The following is a 19,746-nucleotide window of genomic DNA, read 5'->3' as shown; positions in this document are numbered from 1 at the left end:
CTCCTGCCGCCTCCGAGCGTCCCTCTCCGCACGCACTTTCCCGACAGCGGCTTTTCTCCCGGGCCTCCTTTTTTTTTTTGTAAAAGTGAGGCGGGGAGTGAGGGGGCTAGGGGGAGGTGGGGGGGAGTCTTCCCTCTCTCCCCCCCGCCTTTCCCCTTCTATCGCGTTACAAGTTGCCGTGGAGCCGGGCCGAACCTCCCCCGCCCCGTCCGGCCCCCGGGGAGGCGGGCGGTGCAGCAGCAGCATCTCCAGCGCCCCGGCCGCCGCCGCCACAAGTTGCCGCTTTCCCGTCTCCGTCCCTGCCCGCCTACCCCTCCGTCGGGGAGGGCGGCCAGCCCGGCTTCCATAGCAGGGAGCCGCCGCTAGGATGTACCCCGCCGTCACCGATCGCCGCCGCGCCTCCGAGTGCGGGTCCGGGGCGGGGACCCTCCTCCGGCGGCCCCCGCGAGCCCCTCTGCCGCTCTGCTTGCTTTCTAATTCGCTTTTGATTATTTATTTATTTAATTAAATAATTTTTGGCCGCTGGTTGCAGAGTGGTCCCTGCCTTCCTCGCCGTCCCCCGTCCCGTCCCGTCCCCGGCGCCGCTCACCCTGCCGGGCAGCTCCGCGCCTGGGGCCGGGGATCAGTGAAAGGGATTTCCTCCTCATACCCCCAACCCCGGCCCAAGTAATCCAGCCCCAGTCCTTAGAACACACTAGCCCTGGTTTCTTTGGGAGACTCCTCTGTGTAAACTTTCCCCGCTGATAGCTCGCTTTATCTCGGGCGTTGGGATACCTTGTCTCTGGGCTTTCGGTTTATTTCCCGCTTTTATGTTGGTGGGCAAACCAAAGAAAGTTAGACGCGACAGTTTAGGCCACTCCGGATGGCTGGGTGACACGCACACCATCAGCGATTTCTGCGGTGGAGGCATTCGTTAGAAGCGGGCACGACCCTTAGGGGAAACGACACTGAAACGCCGAATCAATGCCTTTTAGCTCTTAGACGAGTGTACTTTTATGTCCTTCGTTTACCGAGATGCGTACACGAGACCCATTGCGATAACCGCCCGCTTTATACTTAAAAAAACTCAAACTGGTTTGCCGTCTATAAATTCTAAAGCATCTTCTCTCCGTGCATCTAGTCTTGCTTGAAAGTTTGGTCACACTGAAAGCGTGTCCTTTAAAAGGTCTGGAGACGTCGTGTTGGCTGAAATCTGATGTAATTTTCTAGTGTGAGGGGAGAGGGGACGAGCCCATTAATTGAGAATGTTTTGGGTTTTTTTTCCGTTAGAAATAGGGATTCATTGCACCCGGCGCCCACGAATAACACGTTACGTGTGTGTGTGCGTCCCTGATGCGTTATATTGGAAGCAGAGTGCAGGTGAAGGCGAGGGTCTGCGGGAGTTCAAGGAACCCTCAGCCGCGAGTGGGGAGCTGGAGTTAGGGCTTCTCCTTCCAAAGCAGAGGGGTACATTTCTCCGACTTGCTGTAGGTGCAGGGGCTCTGCTACCCCCTGAGACTGAAACATTTGCCCGGAATGAGAGAGGACGCACTTAAACCTCGCCCGGGCATATTTTCCCCACTTGCAGTAGTACCAGAAATGTGTCAATTTTCAGCTAGTCATCTTTTGGAAGGATTTGTTGCTGTTACTCAGGAAACACTTTTTGCCCCCTAAACTTCGGTTTTTCTGTACCTCGGTGGCTGGTAATTCGCCCCCGGCAGCAGCAGATTTCTTGAAGACCGTTTGAAAAGTGCCTTTCTTATAGCGCGATGCGTGTGTGTGTGGCGGGGGACAGGGGGGAGAAGGCGGCTCATTGACAGCGTTATAAAAAGAAAACTTTGTCCACGGTGAAAAATAAAATTATTGAAAATTAATATGATTTTGTGGAACGTGATAGAATCTTTTAGTGGAAAATTAAATAATCCCGCCTTTAATGTTTAATGAACAATGGAGAACACAACAGGCAAGAAAGGCATAATTACCAGATTTGTATCTCTTGACATCAACATGTTCTAGGGTTACAAGTGATACGTTTTTATGGTTTCCTTTTCCCTTACGCCGCTCTCCTTCCCACTTTTTCTCTTGGAGAGGGAACCCGCCGCGGTGCGCGGGGGTCGCTGAGCGGGTTGTCCCCCGCCCCCGCCGGGGAAGCGCCGCGGAGCCCGGGCACCGCCGGGAACGGCGCAAATCGCCGGGGGAAACTTTCTACTCGACCTGTGTGGAAAACCCTGGCAGCGCAGAGGGCTCGGGAGGCGAGTGGAAAGTTATGAAGTGATACGCGCTTCCTCCAGCCCCTGCTTTCCACCCCCTCCCCCCGGGCTCCCCATTAAACCGCAAAGTTTTTTTTTTCCACGGGCATTTTAATTAATCTTCCTCATTCGAGGGTGAAAAAAAAACCCCACCAACCCCCCCCCCCCCCGCCCCGATGCATTCGCTGAAGTTGAGCTGCGTAAAACACTGGCGTTGCGCGGGGGGAATCGCGTAAATCTGCGCGCCTCCTCCTAGGCAGGTGCACGCCGAGCCGCGGGGATGCTGCGCGGCCGTGGGAGCGGCATCGCGGAGTCCCCGCCGCGGCCCGCCGCTCCGATAAAATGCTTTGCCGGTCACGGGAAGGAAAAGTTGCTTCTCTCTCTGTAATTAAATCTAATTTGTTAATCGTCTTTTTCTTTCGCGAGGTTGCTTTCATCGTCAGAAGAGACGCGCTATTATTCTGCCTGCTTAATAAGATTATTATTTGCCAACTACTACTTTTTTTTTTACACCTTTGCTTTAATTTTTTTTATCCTTATTCAGAGTAAATAAAATCCTTTGGAACGCTTATCTACAAGATTGACTCTACAAAGAGCGTGTAAGGAGTTCTGCCGACACTTATACTTTATACAAGGTTGTTGTTCTTAAACCCATCAAAGTTACCAACATGCGGATAAGACGGATCTGACGCTTGGTGCGATCCATCTACTGTCTTTTATAGTTATTATTTTGCTCAGCAACTTTATCCGACGGGGCGTGCAATCATTTGGGCTTTATTTTCTGTCATTTCCTACTCTTCCTGGGAAGCTGAAGTAGCATCTTCCCACCCCCTTTCTGCACCACAACTTTTGTTTGAGGACCCTGGGGTTAAATCCAGCACAATTTTGTCTGTTTAAAGCTGCAACAACTGACCACTAATTCGTTCTCACATGAGCAGAGATATTACCATACTAATATTATTATTGGTAAGAAGAGGTAATTGATAACATCACCTGCCACTCTGCAGCAATCACAATGATAAATGTTTCCATCAGAGGGAAATCTGTGCTTGGTCTACCACAGCCTAACCCAAACAGCATGTCAAATGTCAATTATAAAGATGTTGCTTTTCTATTACTTTTTTTTTTTTTTGGTGGAAAGCAACTAGCCCCACCATGAGATTTATAGAAGCAGTCTACAGCGCAACCATGCCTAAACGTTTTCCCTTAAATATTAAGTTACTTTTGCTTTTATTTAATATCATGACAGCCTTGGATCTAAATAAACATCGATTCATCTACACAAAAGCTTATGTTCACATTTAGCAAACTCCAATTACCATTCACTTCCGCTTTTTCACCTTTACATTAATTTAGCCAACAATTTAAAATACTTTGTGGAATATTTTTAACACACAGAGTTGTGGGGATATTATCAAGGCAGCATACATTTAAGCTCACCCGTGCATGCAATGCACACATATAGATGCATAGGTGCTGTATATATTAAGCCCCTGTATTTGTATTGCAAAGCATGTCTGTCAGCACATACTCTAGGAAGTGTGTGTAGGAATACAACGTGCATATAAAATCAGTGCTTTTAGCCCCTTTGCAAAAATCTGTATGCTTCTGAAAATGACTAGTGAGATGAATATTAAAATGTATATATGTGTGCATGCCAGACACACACGCGCGCGCACACACACACACACACACACAGAGTGCAATATTGTTCACTAACTCTAGTTATATAAATAGTGCCGTCAAGTATAAAAACTTTCATCCCCTTGGTTACAGATATGCTCAGAAGATTATTATTAGTTTGTATTAATAGATGCAGGCCTCAAAAGACGAAATCAGCTATTGATAATTGCAAGAAGTATACAGCAGCTACTGTATTGATCGGCTTGTCCCTTATTCCCCTGGTATAGGAGAGATAAGAAGACACACTCTTTAGTGCAATATAATTTCTTTTGACCTATCTGCTTGCTACAGACTTATGATGAATAGCCGGAGTGGTTAAAGTCCTTTATCACGAAAGTTACCCCTTGATATAATATTGATTCTTTATAACTAGCTCCAAACACAAAAATCAAACTGTCCACTTGACCATCATCATCATCAATATCATCACAAAGGCTCCGGAATAAAGATCAGCACAGGACTGAAAATCCTTTCTATAATCTGCCCACCTAATCTTTATTTGCTGATGATGAAAAGGGGTGTGAGTGCGTGTGTGTGCGCGCGTGCCCGCCGCGGGGGCGAGCGGAACAGCGAACGGCATCGGAACACACGAAAAAAAACCCCTATTAGGTGAAGAAAAAGACCGATCAGCCTTCTTCAAAAGAAACCAAACGATGATCACCGACGTTAACGATCGCGCTTCCAAGTGTCCCCCCCCCCCGCCCCCCGTCTCCCGAAGGAGGGGAATCAACTGCGGGGAAGGCCCGACGTGACATTATTCTTAGGTTGTCCGTCAGTCTGTCCGTCAGTCTGTCCGTCTGTCCCCCTCTCCCCCCTATTTCCCCCTCCCCTCCCCCCCCCCGCGCCTTCCCCCGCCCCGAGCGAAGCGGTCTGCGCTGGACACGGAGGGTTCCGCTAGGAGCAATCGCGGCAGGGCGATGGCAGGCAGCCTTTCCCTCGGTCAGAGTCAGGGCTAACAAGTCGTCTTCTCACTTTCTCCCTCTTTGCCCGTCCACGAAGCGATCCGTCATTCATTTCTAGATCACCTGCTGATCCGTTAAAAGAAAATCCAAAAAACAAACAAACAAACAAAACGCCAACGAATTTCCCCCCCCCCCAAAAAAAAAAATAAAAGGAAAAAAGAAAATTAAAAAAAAGCCCCACGGGAAAGCAAGGAGACTAGGAAACGAGCCGCTGATGTTTGGGTTGATGCTTAACGTGCGATATCTATAGGATGTTGTAGAAAAGAAAGAGCTCAATCCACATGTATATTGCTTTAAATTAACGGTGTTTCCTTGCCTTCCCTCTCCATAGTACCAGCATGCTTTTGCTCAGGGTTGCATTAGCACAATCACCAGTAATTACAGGCGTTTGTACACTGGGAGAATGAAGATTGGGAAGGTGGGAGGTAGGACGCGATTCCCCTTTGGAGCAATCAGGACCGGGAAAGGTTTCATTCCATGCAAAGCGGTACGTTGATCATATTTAATGGGCTGGTTAAGACTCGCATTTCAGCCGAGGTGCCATTTCAGCGCAAGTTTGCGCTTTTCAGCCGAGAAGGAGAGGCGGGGAGGGCGGGGGGAGGGAAGGGATGAAAGCGGCCGCGGCGGCTTGAAGTCGCGTTTCCTCAGTCCAGCGCCCCGAGGGAGGACGGCACAGCGGGGAGCGAGCGCGGGCCCGAGGGGGGTGACGAGCCGGGATCCGGAGTCCCCGGGGCTGCAGCTGCCCGCCCGTCGCAGACACGCGTGCGGCAGCGCTGTTCCCTGCCCGTGGCACCCTCGCAGCCCCCCGGGGCCCCCCTGGCTGCCACCGGCTTCGCCCCGCTTCTCCCTGCCCATTCCGCCTCCCGCCCCCCACCCCCCCACGCACGGGCTTCTCGCCGGGGGAGCGGGGAGGCGGCCCCGGTGCGACGGGGAGGGTCACGGAGGTGGCGGCGGGGCTGAGACCCGGCAGCTTCGACCCTGGGAGTCGCGGTGGGGCGTCTGCCCCCTTCCCCGGAGCTCCCTGCTGCTGCGGGACGGGGCCCGGAGCCCCCCCACCCGCGGAAGCAACAGCGACAACAATTGCTGTCGTCGAGCTGCCACCCTTCTCGCAGGGGAGGCTTCACTCCCTCTACGAGGGGCTCATATTTAGGTATTTTCAAAGCTTTCCTCCTTCCCACTAAGTCCTCAGCATCCTCCCCCCTCTTCTCTTCTCCACTGAAATGACAGACTGGGTCGTCGCAAAAAGGAAAAAAAAGAAAAGGGTTGGGGGAAGAATGTGGTAAATATCGAGACCCATTGAGGCCTTCGCAGCTGCTCCTCACCAGGGGTCACACAGACACACACCTCTCCTGACGAATCCCCCGCCCCCAGGAGAGCTCTCAGAAGAATTGTGTGCTGATCTTTGCAGTAGGTATTGTCAGAGGATGAAATCAGTCAATAAAAAACAACCAAAATCAGAAGACAGCCTTTTGTCCGGGTTATTACCCACAGCTTGAAATTAATTACAAAATGGGCATCACAAGTGCACACGGGAACAGAGGGCATTCTTAAGATTTCAATGCTTTTGGGGATAGAAAGAGGCAAGGTTTCCCAGCAGATGCAGTCTAATGTGGTGAGCTCTTCCTAAAACCAGATGATGACAAGGAAAAAAAAATGAAGAAACAGAAATGGGCAAGTACATCATGCAGGCTGGTGGGACAGGGACCGAAGGGTGCTTTCACGCTTAAACAACTGGTATGTAGAAAAACTTGATCAAATGATGATCCTGGTGTTTTTTTGTCCAACAGTAGATGTCTTTACTATGACCTAATGATATGTGTGCTATTGAACTTCACAAAATGCATTCATGCTTCTCTTAGCAGGTCTAGGTGTAAGAGTTGATGACTAACAAAAGTAATATAGATTAGAATCAGTTCCTCTTATCTGGTGACAAAAAAATAACATCGTGTCAGCACTGTGTACATCCTATCATCAAATGACACAATATAATTTGATTAGTTAAATAAATAATCAGGTATGTCCAGACATATAGGTCACCTACTTGCAAATTAGATTACCTTGTTTGGGTACAGGCAGCACCTGATTAGGAAACAGCTTCTCTCTGTGTCACTCTACCTCCCCTTTAAAAAGAATGCCTGATATTTTCAGATGCAGGTTTTTTTTTTAAATGCTTATGTATTTTGCAGATCCTATATGTGTATTCACACTTGCATGTAACATTTATGCAGTCTATGCTAGAGATACCACTTTTCCTACCAAGGCTAGCTGAATTGTCCCTATTTCTCTGCATATCTGCAAGTTTTACATGATAGTGCATGTGCTGTGGTCTGAAATAAGGATAGCTGAAATACAATCTTTTTGAAAACTAAGCAGAATACATTTCCATAAATGATTTTGGCTAACCCACTCTGACTGCACACCCATTTAAATAACAGGAATGTGAGAAAGAATAAAGTCTTAGATAAGGAAGCATGGAAACATTTAAATTCTCAAGTCCACATGGAGGAAGATCATCAAATCTCAAGATAAGTGTGTTGGCTTTTCAATGTAAACCTTCAATGTCACATGCTGCCGAAACAAGAGAAGGCTCTTGAAGGTTGGCATTCCTGCTGGCTTTGAATCTTTTTGAAAGACACTATTGCCCAGGGGGGAATCTGCAAAAAAAAGAAAAAATTCTTGGCATTTTACTTTTTTGATAATTTGTGAATTTTCACAAACTAAGTATGTAACATGCTGGAATATGTTTTGCTATGAGACGACGTGTGCTAGTTCATATAGTATAACCTGGGTTATGATCACTTGGAGATGTGTAGAGAAACAGGAGAAAGAGCAGAGAGCAGTCTATAATGAATACTAGGTAAAGAAGCACTATTAAAAGGAAGAAAAACAGCAGCTTGGGAAAATGGATAGGAGACTCTGAGCCACTTGAGCAGTAAGAAAATGGTGGTAAGGGCAGAAAGGTGAAACAGAGATGATGGGAAAGCAGATTACATGGACAGAGAGAAAAGAGGCCAGTGTGTGACTGTGGGGAGAAAAAAGTGTTACGGAAATGTTAGCACTGAGTTCACAGAAGTTAGCAAATGAAGAATTACAGCCTTTAGTTTACATAAATAGGGATGCAAGATAGGATTCTTAAAAAAAGCTTTAGATTCTAAGTAATAGAACAAGACTCTGGAAGATTTAAGTATATCAAGCCTGTGGGTTGTATTTAAAACTATTCTTCTTTGAGTATAGAATGAAACGTCAGTTTGTTTGAAAAGTTTCTAGGCATAAACTGGAACAATGGGTAATATTTGAAAAGGCAGTGTTGCTCTCTTTGGACATGCAAACCAAAAATTCTAGCCTAACACTTTGCTTTCCTTCCTAAGACCTCCAGCAGCTGATAGTGAGTCGTATTATTGTATATCTTTTGCATATATGTATTTTTATATATTTGTAATGCATGCCTTTTAGTTTGAACTGCTCGTGATATGGCCATACAATAGCATTCCTTTTCAAGCATGTGTATTTGATTCCTTTACTAATGTCACCTGACAGCACTTTCATTCAGGGTAAACAAAAATGGCAGTGGTAGTATTGACTTCTTGGTTGTTTATTTTTCAACCACTGAAATGTATAATATGGTGGTAATGGTGACAGGGGGAAGGACTCAGATAAAATTTATAAAGTATCACCTTTAGGTTGCAAACCTTTACTTAAAGAATGTGATAATGCTCCCAACTCATGATTTTGGCCACTTCCGCAACATCTCTGCCATTACTGTGATTAAAGTCAGTTGATCAGTCGATTACCCTGCCAGCTTCTGTCTGCTAACAGGAGTGATACTGCCAAATCTGTTCTGACCCCTCTTTGTGAGAACAGAAGAAGAGTTTTATTTTTCAGTTTGGAATCTGTTTCCTGAACGTACCAGCTTTTGTGTGCGCACACATGTGCGCACATATGTATGTTTAATAGTCATGTATGGAGCTGTACAGGCGTATCCATTTATACCTGAAAACTATACTTGCACACTTCTATTCTCTCCTTCATGCACACAGGGCTTGATTTCAAAGTAACATCCATCTATACACAGCTATGCAAAAATGACTATCTTAAGAATCTAAGCAGTGGGTTGCAACGTGTTCATAACAGTAGCTATTCTGTGTTTTCCTCTGTCAGGTGCAGAGGAATATCTGTGGTTGAAAGAGCCCCTTTCCACACAGTGGGAGATTTCTGGCTCAAGTATATTTATTTTTGTGGGCTCTTAAAGGAAAGAAATGCATCTATATTATGTGTCACAGGCACAATTTCCAAATGCAGAGTCTGTGTCTCAGAGACATGAAAACTATTAATTCAATTCATTGGGTGTGTTTCTGATATAGTTACAAATACTTAATGTATTATATTCACAGTGAGACTAGATTAGAATGGAGGCATACACAAACACTGGGGAGGTGAACCAGGAGGCTATAGACTGTCGTTAGAAAAAAATTTCCATGATGAGCAAGTAATTTGTTTCTGACATTCTTCTACAGTACCTGGTTCAGGCCAATGCCACAAACTGATTACATACAAGCCAGGCAACTGTCTTGTGCCAGTATGACAATTTGTATGTGCTTCTGTTCTCTGGGCAAGTGTGGATTACATCTATATATCCCTGGTGCTTCCTCTTGTTTGTTTCCTTGACTTTGCTTGCTGGAGAGTAATACCAACAATATTTTCACTTAATAGATCAGCCCATGTAACCCAGGACAAGTTACTCTCTTTGAAATAACATTCATTTTGTTAAATTGTGGAGGAGACTAGAAGACGGAGAGGGAAGCTGCACAGGGGAAGGAGGGACTGCTGTGATGACAGTGCTGTCCCGCATGTCTTTCTTCCTATGTGTCAAATCCTGCCTGCAATAAGAGGCTGATCAGTTAACTGCAACACAAGGCTGGTTCCTGGGCTTCACCATTTCCCAGAGCACAGAGTGGAGCTAACACTCTCCTGCCTTGCAGGTACTGGACAGTATTTCATGCTGGAATGTGTGCTTTACCTGAGTATGGACAGTACCATGTTGGGAACCCAGGTGCTCCTGTCAAGAAAGGGAGAGCACAGCTGCTCCATTCTCCTCTGCACGGAGCACTAGCAGCAGTCCTCTTAGGTTATCACCAAAGAGGTGATTTATGGAAAGGATTTGCTTGTAATCCTTGCTGCGTGATATTGACGTGCATGCATGTTAGGTAGCCTTGCTGTGTTATTTGTCAAGTGCTTGAGATCCATACAATTTATTTTAATGGTCAAAAAATAAGATAGGTGTAGTGGTGCCATGTACATGTTCTGCATTGCTTGTGTCATTAGCTGAGTTGTTTGGACCCTGCTGTTTTTAGAGAAAGAGTTTGTATTTGACGTATCATGCTAATATCAGTCATTAGGCACAACTGTGTCTGATTGGTGCTCTATAAATATCCATACACAACTGGTTTGCAATTGTTGCTGTATAAATACTTACCAGAGATAGCTCTGCAGAGGCCAGGAAATAAATTAATCAGATTGTCCTACAAGAAACGCATCGAAGTGGGTACTGAGAGAACACTGTACTACGCTCCTTTGCAGATGCAATGACATAGGTTTTAGGGAGAGGTGGCCTTGCCTTCAGGACCCAGGGATCCTGCAGGTGCCACTACTATTGTCAAAAACTCCTGCAGCTTTGCCTGGTTTCCAGGTAACGCACCATTAATGGACACGGACAGTGTGGTTTCTCTGCTGGCTTCTTCTGCCTAGGGGGGACCAGAAAGAGGGTCTACAGGAAAGCTGGGTGTTAGATGGCTGAGAGGACTTCTGCCATGGCTGATCAATGAAGTTTTGCTGTCACTGTTTGACAGTTTGTCCCATACCCTCTAGCATCTTTACAAAGCATCTTCAAACCCACACGAAAAGCCTTTAGACACAGACTGGGCAGCCTGTGCAGGGGAGTGATTAGAAACCAGGTTCAGATTGTCTTTGTGGTGGAATTTTCCAGTTTTGCATGGAGCATGCAAGCTAAAACCACTTATATTGTTGGCTCTTCCTGTAATTTGAAGGAAAGAAATGTTCTTCACCTTAATGCAGGAACCATGGATTATACCTCCAAGTGGACAGGGGTGAGAACGAAAAAAAGAGAGAGGAAACTTCTTGACTTTGTCAATACAGCTTGTTGAGAAAACTTTCAGTCCAGGTCAGGTGAAAACAGGAGCTCAGACTTGGGTCATGAAGACAAGTTCTCAACTGCTCCTAGACAAACTTGACCTTCAGCACTGTTGGTGCGTTAGTCCATCTGGGAAACTGTTCTTGGTTTGGCTACTCAGGCTGTTGGGAAAGCTGTCTTGAATTTAGTCCTTATGTGTTGGAGGTTAAGAAGTCCAGGCATTTTGTGTGTATGAAGGACAGCAATATCTTAAACTTCACTAAGGGAGGGAAATAGTAGGTTGCAGAAAAAGCAACGACCACGATAAGGAAAAACATACTATTGCCCCTCTAATTTGCCACAGTGTTTGCACTGGGACAAATGTTTTCCTGCTTACAGAATCCAGTAGTTTGACATCCCTAATTATTTGGACCTGCTGATTTCAATGGGAATTGCATCTTGATCTAACCTAGAATATGGCTGTTAGATCAGATTGGTGTAAGTTACAGTCATTTTGAACATCTGTTGAATCACAATTAAGTATGATTACGTACTTCACCCCTGTAGTCACTTCCTTACCTTATTATATCCAACAATTTTGCATGCCACTATTGAATTTGCCCAGGTATATTTCTGAGTCAGTACTCCTGTAGCTCTGCAAATACTATGATGTTGAGACAAGAAAGTACTTTTCGAAATAAAGAGCAATTTACAGTATGTTACACATTCAACATTTAATTTAATAATAAAGATATGAGAATAAAATCCTTTTGCAACACCAGGGAGCCACTGATGGAATAATCTGCAAATAAGATTAAAAGATTTCAGTGCAACTAAGATTGCCTTTCATGACCTTAAGTGTCATCCACATCAGATATAATTCTGAACACTGATTTTTTTCCTTTTTCATTAGTCAGTCCAGGAGAGAGATCATAATGCTTTATCATGATGTAGAAGATGGGTATTTGTATGTGAATGTTGCTTTATTTTCTATAAATACATGCTGCTCAATTTATATTTCCATTTCAACAGTAAAACCTGTGCTGTATAATGTATGTAAAGCTGTTACCTGCAAACATGTTTATTCTGCACTGTTAACATGACGTTATTATGCAATCAGTACTCTGTCATGACTTGCATATTTTTAGTCCTCTGGAAATCTTCTACTTTAAAATTCTGACTGCATAAAGAAATTTTTCCTACTATCCAAGAGCATTTTTGATTAGTAATTAGGCATTTACACATGAAGAGCAAGTTGGATGAAAGATCTAGCCTCCTTCCTCCCACTACATCACCAAGATGATTTAACCTAAGTGAAACTTCACTTGTGCTTGAGAAAGTCTGAATGGGAAAGGATGAGGAAGAATTACTTTATCATTTGGTATTGATGCAACTAATATGAATTAATTTCTTAGACAACCTAAATTTGGGCTATGCGTTACTGAGCATATTATCTGAAGCAATTTGGCAAAACCTCATAGAATATTATTTCAATTTGGGCTGAAGAGCTGATACCAGAGTATCCAGGTGGACCATCTCACAAAATTGTATTAGAAGATAACCGTGAACCATAAGAAGTTTTAATCAGATTCTCTTAAAGAAAAGATTCAGAAATCCATTGGAGTCACTCCAAAACTGATTGCCTTGCATTTATATCCTTTTGTGTTCAACAAAAATATGCAAACTTAGCCTAGCAATGTATAATTCCTGCTTGTTTAAAGGAGACTTCAGCTGGCAGCATCAAACTACCCAAGCAAGCAAGTTTCAGAACTCCCCTGAAAGGTATCAATTACAGAGACCTTCATTTCTAGTAGAAGGACAGTAAGGCAATGACATGAAAGGGCTTCAAGCCTATCTATTTAGGAGTCAGGTAGTATGGGAACCAAGGTTGCCTGGTGTGACTAGAAATTGCCTTTGCCCTTGGGTGCCTAGAATGCCTGGATTTCTAAGGAAATCTTTCCTGGCAGGTAAGTCTCCATCAGAAACACACCTGTGGTTAATTAGGATGTTTCAAACCAGATATATGTTCACAAAAATTATTTTGCTTAGATAAATGGGTGTTTTCTGATAAGGCTCGGTGCTGTCAGAGCATTCTTTACCAGTGTTGGTGACCTCAGTTATTGTGCCCCTGTTGAAAGGAGCTGTGATACTACCTGATTTGTATTCAGATGCCATAGCCTTCATCCATTCCAAGCATCTAGAGAGCTGCTTGCCTAAAAACACAGACACAACGTTTCTGCCTGATGCAGTTAAGGCATAAAGGATCCAAAATGCACCAAGTGGCATGAACTTAAAACAGATAGTGTAGTCTGAGTTGGGACCTGGGCTTTCTAGCTGCCTTATGCAGGTGTTCTCTAATACCAGCATGTACATTTATGTACTATGGCTTTACTGATACTGCCTTTGATGGATCATAACATTCCTAATGACATTGTGATGCTCCTAAATCTCATCATCTAGTGTTAGAAGTAGACTGACTTGATTTGTTTAAGGTTGAATATGTACTTCTAAACCAAGGACATCCAAGGACAGAACCTTAGGTGGTGAGAATCTATGAATGATGCATATTTGCAAATATTATTTGACCACTTAGTGAACTGAACTTAATAACAACTCTGTGAAACACAACAGCATTACAGATGAGATGGAAGCCAGATGTTAAAACCACTTTTTCCTGGGGAGAAATTGTCAGCACAGTCTGTGGGATGTGCTTTCTAGAGGGCCAAGGACCCAGGGTCCTTCCTTGTACTAATGCAGACAATATTAGAAGCTGTGTCTCCTGAAGTTCAGTTCTCTTGCCACTAACCTGTTCCATTTTGCTTTGCCTTAAAGGACCATCAAGAAGTCAGATAAGGATGTTTGACACCACCTACTAACTGCACTGCTACAATAGTGTTTTAAGTAACTTCATGTTCTCTGAATTTGCTTTCACAGACAGTACCAAATATTCTCAATAACTTCTAAATCCTTCTGTCTTGGAGCCTCCCTTTGTCTTACTCTGTGTAGCATGTGTTACTCACTCTGGCAGTCAAAGTTTTATGGGTGGTGTGGTCTGAATGGAGGAACAGGACATTCTCTGTGAAGGACATCCAGCTGTGAAATTTTCAAGGTTTTTTTTCATCATAATGTTTGCGTGTTGATTTCTGTCTCTTTTCCTTTGGTTTATGTAAAGGCAAAATATGCAGCTGATTTTCAGTAACACACTATTCAGGCTGTGATATATGACAGTTTAGAAATGTTAACAGCAGTTCACTTGCAAAAGCGAGTGGTCAGAACTCTTATGTGTGTCAGTACAGAAGGTCAGCTTAAGACTTTCCTGGCAGTGGGAGAGTGAAAATTTTGGTTCTTTATAGGACCCAGCTACAGTCACCATGAGTGAAATACAAGTCCTATGTGGAGAATAAACATCTTTTTCCTTGATGAGGACAGTAAGGAGGCACCATAGCATGGAATGAAAAGCAAATGAGCAAGTTGCAAAGGATGCAAAATTTCTCTTTCACAGGAAATGTCAGGATTTCAAGATTTATTCTGCTTCTGAAGCAGAATAGAACCAAATCACTCTAAGTGGCATTTTCAAAACAATTTCATTTTAAGCCCTAGTCCTTAATCTCAATTTAAAATATAACACAATCTGAACGAGTAATTTCAAAATGAAAAATGGAGTCACTGTTCTGAAAAGGTTAATGCAGGGTGTTTTAACCTTACTGAGGGAGTTGTAATTGTTTTTCAGATTTTGTTGAAGTTGACACTTTTGTAGAAGAGCTTTGTTTTCAATCAAACAGTAGTTTTCCTTTGAAAAAACACCCAGTTGGAAAAGTTCCACCCAAGCTGTCTGAAGCTTGGGAGGTTTGTAGATAAAGAGAATATAATTAGCTACAATAGAAATTTTGTCAGAATGCTGGGGCTAAGAGCTCTCACACACTGCATAAATACCACTGCAGTCCTGAAAACAGGGCAAGTGACTAGCATTGTTATTTTGTTTTTCTTCTGAAAGGTTGCAGCTACTGTACTACATCAGTGTCCTTCCTGCCTAATCATGCTGGTTTGACACTGGCACAGTGGGGATGAGGAAAGACGACTGCTTACCAGGGACCTATTTTTGGGTGAGGATTTGATCACATGCTCTGCTTTCAGTGTGTTAACAGTTACGCTGAGGTCTGTGGGACAGCTTTTGCAGCAGGAGCTGGGAGACAGCAGTGGCACTGCTAAACTGCCTGTGTTCTGTTCTCTTGGACATCTCCTTCCCAAGATGTGAGCTCACAACATCACATTGAGGAAGGCGGGATCACAAAGCATTGATTTCTACAGTTACAGACTTTCTTTTTCTGCTGAAAAACAAAAGACAAAATGAAAGACATCTGCTAGAAATATTACACAAATGTGAATGAAAAAGCAATTAGCTTAGTTTTGAAGAGATGATTATTCAAGATTTTCTTCCTCTTTTTTTTATAGGTGACAGGAAGTGTTGATACACAACTCTGCAGTGTCTTTTGTGAAGGCAGGAATCGCTGCCTTGAGGCAAACTTCTTAATCTTGTTGATTTTACAAGGGCACACACTCATTCCTGGAATGTGAGAAGGATCTTCCTTCACAATAAAGTAATACATGCCAAGAAGCACCAAGAAGGGAGCTGAGGTAGAAGACATAATTTCCTCTACTAAGAGAAGCAGCATAGTGGGTGCTAATTGGCCCAAATATTACTGCTGAGTTTCTCACTCAAACCCGCTGAGCTACAAGAGTCCAAGCCCATTTTCACATTGAAAGGTAGGATGACTTTTTATTAAGGCAAGTATGGCTGTATTTGTTTTATCATTGTTTCTCCCAGAACAAAATCCTCACACTGGAGATTACTATATTCCAATTAGCATCACGCTTTGCAAGGAAAGTATCCAATCATTGTAAGAAAACTGTGTTTCTGGATTAACCTAGCTGCCTGTGGATACCTGCTGTTCATTTTGATTTCTTTTTTTATAGCTGGCATAAAATAGGTGCCAAAAATTTACATAGGTTCAAAACTCAGTCACAGTTGATACAGAAAAAAAAATCACCAAGGGCAGTTAAACACAAAACCTGTGCTCCAGGATGCTTTGAGCCAAAGACTCTTAGAATATGTGTTAGTATATCAAGAAAGTGTAATGAAATGTTTGTCCAGCCCTCTTCCCTAAACACCCTTTCTCTCTGGAGCAGGCTGAAATTATGGGGTTAGAGCTACATATGAAAAGTTAATAGGCCAAATGTGTTTTAAAGTGGCTGCAAGAGGCAATCCCTAGAAATCTAAAGATTCCCAGCTTAGGCAGCCACTGACCTTTTGCTACGTCTTTAGCAATGTGTTTTTATGTTGGTGAGGTGTGTGTGTACAACAATAGGTTGTTGCTCCTTGCTTGTGAAACAGCAGTTGTTTGAATGCTTGCTGCAAGTAACAACAATAGGTTGTTGCTCCTTGCCTGTGAAACAGCAGTTGTTTGAATGCTTGCTGCAAGTACGCACCAGTGCAAAGTAAGATAAAAGAAAGTTCATGAAAATGAACTTCCCTAAAAAAATGGGTTTCCTCACGAATCAAACCTGAGCGGGGCAGAGGAGCAGTCTGTCTGAGCTGGGGCAGAAGTAAATTATTAAAACTTGCTGACAGGAATGCAAACAACACATCACTTTCCTCATCTGTAACATGCAAAAAATGTCAGAGTGAAGCTGATCTCTGATGCCCTTTTTCTGAGTGGCTGGACTTTGCAACTCATTCAATCAACTGAAACTGAGGCACTGAAAGTTATGTTTCTCTGTGGCCTTGGTTTCCTTGGCTTCCCAAGATTAAAAATGCCCCTAAATTAATGCCCTAAATTAAAAATTCACGTAAATAATCTAAATTTACACTATGTAAAGAGTGTTTCTCTGACTTCCAAGCTGGCCTTGCAATCTCTCAGATAGAAATGAGATGGTCTATTTTCATTTTACCTAGATGAATGCACACAAGCAGTACTTGCGGTCTGACCCCATATTCTCCTTACTGCTCCTGTTTACCTGAAAAAAGAATCACAGCTTCTCTCATCCCCACCGATGTATTAGGTACATCACAAAGTATGGGGCCCAAATGCAAAAAAATGCTGATTAAATAGTCCTTACTCCTTCCCTATGTAGCGTGATGACTGGAATGAATGGAAAATTAACTGCAGGTAGCTCAAAATCACTGACACTTTATTGCCTGCTGATTTCTCATTGGAGCACCTCAGACTCCTTTCATTTACACATATTTCCTCTTTTCCAATGGAAGGGGCACTTGGAAGCAAATAACTTTTCTGTGAATTGGGCCATATGCCTTGTCCTCAAGGGACTCACAGTTTCAGCCCTCATCTAGAAATTCCAGAACAAATCAGAATACGACAAACCCTATAGCACAGGTACTTTGCTGTGTATGCAAGAACTTAGCCTTACAAATGGACTTACTACTAAAATTTTAAATCCTTTCCTCATCTGGAAAGTCTCTGATCCAGTATTTGACAGGAGAAATGTCTCTCCTATCCCAATCTCAAAAGACTTTCTTACTAGATCTTTTCCTGGAAGGCTTGTCCAGTAGAGTGTCACAAGACGTCATATTTCAGTCTAGCCAGTAGTCGCCCTTTTCACTAACATGGCTTTCAATAGATATTGTTTTAAGTGAACATGAAGCCCTCCTGTGACAGCAAAAAGCACAGATGTAATAATATATGTTGCAGTATATTTTCAAACTACCAGAACCATTTCCTCCTCTTTTGTTTCATTTTATGACCTTGATGTCATTTGGAATAAACTTTAATTGGGTCATTTTGTCATCCTCTGAGCAGCCTCCATTAGCAAGCCTTTACAACAGTAGCAGGATCTCTGTCACAGGCAGTTGCCACTTAGTGAAGTTTCACAAACATATCTTCATTATTTATGCATGCTGTGCTTTATTATCAACACCAGGTGTGAGCCAGGAACACTTCACTACACACAAACTGCTAAAGAGGTCAGATGTCAGTGTTAAAGTAATAATGATAAAAAACTGAATGAGAGCGGTGTGTTCTCATGCCACTGCCAGTTGTTCTGTGCCTCACAAGGCACTGCAGTCATACTTGCATTTTATAGCAATGTTTTAGATGACCAATTCATTATGGCATTACTGGGAGAACACAAACATCCCTGGATTCTGATGAACACAAAGGCAGCTTTTTGACCTTAGGGCTTGTCACCTTTTAATGTGAATATTTGTAGAAGTACATATATTATGCATAAACAAAAGTATGTGTATTATTATGAGGCAGCTTGATTTTATACCATTTCAAGTGTAAATGTATATATAGCAGAGGAATTATTTCTGATTTACATCACTATGAAGGTGATTAGCATAAGGTCCTCTGTACATGTATGCATATGTGTATAATGGTAAAAAATTGTGATGAAAAGGTGTGTAAGCTGTAGAAAATACTACATACAGAACAATTCTATCAATCCAGATTGACTGAAGCCAAAGAAATTATGACAGATTTAGGTAAATGTATGTAAATGAATCATGGCTGTGAGTTCCACAGGTGTCATTCTTGTTCTGTTAAAGTTGATGGGAAAAATATATTTCTACAGACTTTGAAAAGGGCAAGATCCAGCCACATATTTGAAAACTTAGTCCAGCTAATATGTTAGAAATGCACATAGCAGTTTTGAATTAGCTGTTTTGTTTCTTCTGTGGTATCATATTGTAGTTGTAATATATGAAAGAATTACAAAATTTAATTAGGTAATGGTTCTTAGGTCATAGGAAAATTGGCACGCTAAACACACAATAAATGCCTACTTTACTTTTAATTAAACAGCTTCCCCTTAGAGGTTTTTAATCACAAGTTTAGATAAGTGGTATTTGTAATGATTATTAAGGAACTGTGGAGAGTGGCTGAAGACGTGAACCTGCAAGCAGTTAGAAGGCAGTATTATGGAAAATGTTATTGAGACTGTAGGAAAGCTTTCCTTTATGTTTAATGTGTTGTTAGGATAATGAACAACATCATAATTCTCAGTAAAATCAGAAAATCATTTTGCGGTATCCTCCTTAAAGCCTTCTTGATGTTAAGCTTTAAAAAAGTCCTCCATCATTAATGCAGTCCATACTTGGGAAAGTGTGCTCACCAAGAAGGAGTGCAATGCAAAATAGTCCAGCTCCACCAAATGACAATAAAGCAAATATTAAAGAAATACACGATGAAAGAAAACATGGAGTTGAAAACAATATTTCAAACTTTCAAACTTTGGATTTCTCCTATGTATTTTTATTTCTTTTTCTTTAAAGCCCTGGTTATACATGTAATCACATCTACTTGCATTTAGTCTCTGGGCTACTGCTGAAGAAGCTTAATTACAACTGTTAGATCACATATTTATCTGGTAGTTCTGACTTTTTTTTGGTTATACACTTTATTTAGAGAGTGGTGAGATTTAAAAATCTTATGAGATACCAATTTCAAGTAAGCTTCAAGCATCTTGAGTCATAACTGCCTCTCTTGCAGCACACCTCTTCTCATCCAGGCAGTATTTTGTATAGTGTTTTTTCCATGGATGTATATCCTGCCATTTAAAGCAATATGAAATAATGTGGAAAAACCCTCTGACAGGAAATTAAGAATGACGTGTTTAAGATAACTGATACAGCGTCTGATGAAAATTTAGAGTGATGACTGAGCTGCGTGAATTGTTTATCCATTCTGCCACACTATTGCTGCAATTCAAGAGAGGTGTAATAATTTAT

This window comes from Phaenicophaeus curvirostris, chromosome 3, assembly GCF_032191515.1.
Source record: "Phaenicophaeus curvirostris isolate KB17595 chromosome 3, BPBGC_Pcur_1.0, whole genome shotgun sequence".
In the NCBI taxonomy this organism is placed as follows: Eukaryota; Metazoa; Chordata; class Aves; order Cuculiformes; family Cuculidae; genus Phaenicophaeus; species Phaenicophaeus curvirostris.
The sequence above is the reverse complement of the archived record's forward strand: the minus strand, read 5'-3'. Positions refer to the sequence as shown.